The sequence below is a fragment of the Pteropus vampyrus genome, unplaced genomic scaffold (genome assembly GCF_000151845.1).
Source record: "Pteropus vampyrus isolate Shadow unplaced genomic scaffold, Pvam_2.0 Scaffold23, whole genome shotgun sequence".
Taxonomy (NCBI): domain Eukaryota; kingdom Metazoa; phylum Chordata; class Mammalia; order Chiroptera; family Pteropodidae; genus Pteropus; species Pteropus vampyrus.
The window spans coordinates 8865930-8870706 of record NW_011888804.1 but is presented as its reverse complement, the minus strand read 5'-3'; the positions used below and the strand labels follow the sequence as shown (position 1 = coordinate 8870706).

General features: G+C 40.8%; 2 pseudogenes; both read left to right on the top strand.

Annotated features, from left to right (window-relative positions):
* The first annotated feature begins 3380 nt into the window (after nucleotides 1-3380).
* On the top strand, nucleotides 3381-3499 carry LOC111737133 (annotated as a pseudogene).
* Nucleotides 3500-3700: 201 nt separating this feature from the next.
* On the top strand, nucleotides 3701-4499 carry LOC105289405 (annotated as a pseudogene).
* Nucleotides 4500-4777: the final 278 nt, after the last annotated feature.

The window sequence follows — 4777 nt, the reverse complement described above, 5'->3', positions numbered from 1 at the left end:
AAATTTTCTCAAATGTTATCCAAAAGCTTTTTATATATTTTTTGGAGATGAATTCGTTCAACATTTTGCAAAATGTGGTGTATATACCCCTAGTGATTCTCAACTTGATTTTTAAGGGAAAAACATTAAGTTCAGTGGCTGGTGCTCACCAGTGTCAATCGGATACCCTGTCCTGCCCAGTGTGTGGGGTGTGCTTTTTCTGCTATCCATCACAGTGCCCCAGCTCACCCCTCTGGGACCCCTTCCCAGCCCTACCTAAATCACAGTAGCCCCCGCATCGCTAGGTTCTCACCTTCACAGCCCCTTCACTCCTCCCAGGGTCCTCTCCTGGACCTTAAACCCTGTCCTCCCCAACCCACACTCCCTTTCACCTTTTTTCCAGATCACCATTCTGCCTGAATTTTCACCTCTTGTCTCACCATTTCCCCACCCCGACAAGATCCTTGTTTCTCTCAGGGCCTGATACCTTTACTTAGTCAAAGCCTCATCTCGCCCCTCCCCCTGATTCCACTCCCCCAGCTTCCATCCTTTCCCACCACTATTTATGCCCAACTTTTCTCTTCCAAGTAAGAATTCCCTTTTCCCAAGGGTTTGCTTAAGTACTCCAGGTCAAGCTACCTTTTTTTACCTGTGTCCATTATTTCATGACTACTCAAGAAATACTCAGGAGTTTTCGGCTCCTGACCTATCTATCTTTTATCAGGCATCTCCAGTCTTTCTCCTTATCAAGAGCACGAACTCTGGAGCCAGACTTCCTGGCTGGAATACCAGTTCTGCCACTTACGACTTGGGTGATCTTGGATCTCTATGCTTCAGTATCCTCCTTTATAAAATGAGAATGCTACTACTTACCTAATAAGGGCATTATTAAGACAAAAAGATTTCAGCTATGTAAAGCACTTAAAGTGGTGCCTGGCTCATGGTAGGCACAATGAGGGTATTTGATAAATAAATAAGTACATAAAATAACTGAGCATAGATCTCTCCCTCTGACAAAATGATCGTTCCTAACTTTTATGTCTTGTCTTCCTCTCCCTTGTATGCCTGTTTCCTTTTAAAATAAATTTATTAAGTTAAAAAATGAGTCAACTCAAAATAAGTAATAATATAGATAGCCCTGGGTTTGGCAAATTCATGATGGTGGTATGCAAATGACTGAACTTGGAGTACAGTGGAGTTATTGGGAGTGAATATCTAGGATTCCTGGGTTAGATCTGGCATTAAGCATCTTGTGTACATTTGAGCAAGGTATTTCAGGTGTTTGGGCTTTGGTTTCCTCATCTGTATGGTAAGAGGTCAGGCTGAATGATTATCTTTTGTTTTCTAAACCAGCAGATCTCATATGGAGGTGATTCTGCCCCCTGGGAACATTGGAAAATATCCAGAGACATTTTTGGTTGTTATAATGGGATTAGGTGTTTTGCTACTGGCCAGAGATGCTGCTAAACACTCTACAATGCCAGGACAGCCCCCACAACAAGAATTTTCTGTCCCCAAATGTTAATGGTGCTGATCTATTGAGAAACCCTGATCTAAAATGACAGGTTCTACAGTTTGACCATGGGGTTTGTTGCCTGAAAAGGATATAAATGGCCTGCACACAAGAGAGCCTATGATGGAAGCCCAAAGATGCTTTTGGCTGCTTCTAGGAATTCCCATCAGGAAAACAACCCATAATAGAGCTATACTAGTTAGGCAAATAAACAACAACAACAACAACCATAACAACAACAACGACAACAAAAACCTTTTTTGATTTGGGCTGACTTGACCCCAATATTGACTAAATTTCTCTCCCCCTCCCTCCTCTAACGATTTGGCTGTTTCCGTTGCCCGAATTCATCAGAAAATTATTACTTTATGCTCAAGAGTTGGCTATTTTTTGTTTTTCCAATGCCCACATCTAGAGAGATTTGTGATTAATTTTTTTTGTATTCACATCTTTCTGCTTCTTTCCAATGATCTTGGCCCTAAAAACACTGCTCGTGTGTTTTGCTTCATGTACCATTCATCTGAAGCTATTTTTAGACATTTCCTAGTTGTATTTCATTTCAAGAATTTTCCAAACATTTGTTATATCTCGTTCTTTCTGCATCGTATTCTAGTTTAATCTATTGGCAGGCATGTTATTTATACCTATAGATACTGCTCATACCAACACTGTTTCGTAAGTGAATTTCCCATTTTTTTCTTTATTTTTGTCAATTTCAGAACAAATTGATTGTAGAACTGGTATATCACCCAGTTGCCAAGAAAACTGAAAACTTTTGTTGGTGGATAGATAGGATGCCTTTCATTTATTTTTCATAGTTTGTGTCCTCATTGCTATTACTACCCTTCTTGCTCTTGGTCAAAGGCCTTTATGGGCTTCTTGGTGTTTTCCTGTGATCAGAGGAATCATCATTTTGTGAAAGGTTGAGATTTAATTCCATGTTCTGCAGAATGTAGCTGTTTGTGTCTGGGGTGTATATGTAGGCATGTTAAGTGTTCTGGGAAGATAATTTGAATAACGCTCTAGCCAATATTGGTAATTTAATTTATACTTGACAGTGACTGAGAGAAACAAATTTTTATTGGTGATGAAATATTTTTTATGGATGAAATAATCTTTTAAAATTCCTAAGTTCTAATGAAATCCCATGAATTGTATAGTTATCAAAGCCATTGGCTAGTAAGTGTTTATTGAGTAACCATCAGAAGTTGGTATGAGTTTGGTATTAACATTATAGGAGACCTTTAGGATTTATGAAAACATAATTCCTATTCTCAAGGAGTATTCCATCACTGATTGTGTAAGAGAGTGTGGTCAAACTGGGCATTCGCAAGAATCATGTGGCTTGTCAGTAGCTCACACCAGAGGAAATATAGGGCTTAAGAATGTGTTCTCTAGGGTAAGACCCAGTTTCAAGCGGCTCCCATATTTACTAGCTGAATAACCCTGGACAAGTTAGTTAACCTTTCTGACCACTAGGCATTGTGTAAGTAAATAATTTTGTTCACTAATGTGTTCTTAAGGCATAGCACAGTGCCTAGAATATAGTAGGAACTTGATACATTTTGATGATGAATGAATAATGTATGTAAAGCACTTAGCACACGACCTAGCACATAGTGCTCACTTAATAAGATGTGACAACAAACAAACAAACCTTGATCTCAAAATGCCAGATTTGTTACATATTAACATGGTCTGTATGGTTGATACTAACCTCTTCATTTATTCAGAACATTTATCATATAGAAGCTGCGGTATTGGATATTATGTGAGAAACAAAGATGTGTATGCTGTGATACTTGCCCTCAAAAAGTTTACAATTAATAAAAGATAGAAAATCTGAACAGAAATTACTATAATTATGACAAGTATTGAATTCTATTTAGTCTACGGCCATGCCACCCTGAACAAGCCCGGTCCCGTCTGATCTCAGAAGCTAAGTAGGGTCGGGCATGGTTAGTACTTAGATGGGAGACCACCTAGGAAGATCAGGTGCTGTAGGCATAAAAAATAAAAAATAAGAGATTGTAAGCTGACAAGGTTCTTACAACCTGTAAGGTCAACCAAGGGTTGCCTCATCTAAAAAAAAAAAAAAAGAATTCTATTTAGCAGTGTATTAAATGCCATATAAATTATGCTATGGCCTTTCTGTCAGTGGACGCCTCTGAGTAAGCATCGTTAAAGTGCTCTCTTCCCATGGCTGTCATGTCTGAGTCTCCCAAAGAGCCCTCGCGCCTGCAGAAGCTCTTCATCAGAGATTTGAGCTTTGAAATAACTGCCGAGAGTCTGAGGAGTCATTTTGAGCAATGGGGAATGCTCACAAACTGTGTGGTGATGGGAGAGCCAAACACCAAGTGCCCCAGAGGCTCTAAGTCTGTCACATGCACCACTGTGGAGGAGCTGGATGCAGCCACGAATGCAGGGCCACACAAAGTGGATGGAAGAGTTGTGGAACCAAAGACGGAGGTCTCAATAGAAGATTCTCAAAGACCTGGTGCCCACTTCACTGAAAAAAAGATTGTTGTTTGTGGTGTTACAGAAGACACTGAAGAACATCGCCTAAGAGATGATTTTGAACAGGATGGGAAAACTGAAGTGATTGAAGTCATGACTGACCAAGGCACTGGCAGGCTTTGCTTTTGTAACCTTTGATGACTGTGGCTCTGTAGACAAGATTGTCATTCAGAAATACCATACTGTGAATGGCCACAACTGTGAAGTAAGGAAGGCCCTGTCTAAGCAAGAGATGGCTAGTGCTTCACCCAGCCAAAGAGGTTGAAGCAGTTCTGGAAGGTTTGGTGGTGGTTGCGGAGGTGGTTTTGGTAGGAATGACAACTTTGGTCATGGTGGAAACTTCAGTGGTCAAGGTGGCTTTGGTTGCAGCCTAGTGGTGGAGGAAATGGTGGCAGCGGGGATGGCTATAATGGATTTGATAATGATGGAAGCAGTTTTTGAGGTGGCAGAAGCTACAGTGATTTTGGCAATTATGACTGTCAGTCTTTAAATTTCAGACCTATGAAGAGAGGAAACTTTGGAGGCAGAAAGAAACTGTAGCTCCAGTGATGGTAGAGGCCAATACTTTGCCAAACCATGAAACCAAGGAGGCTTTGGCACTTCCAGCAGCAGCAGTAGCTATGGCGGTGGCAGAATGTTTTAATTACTGCCAGGAAACAAAGCTTAGCAGGAGAGGAGAGCCAGAGAAATGACAGGGAAGCTACAGGTTACAACAGATTTGTGAACTCAGCCAAGCGCAGCGGTGGCAGGGCCTAGCTGCTACAAAGA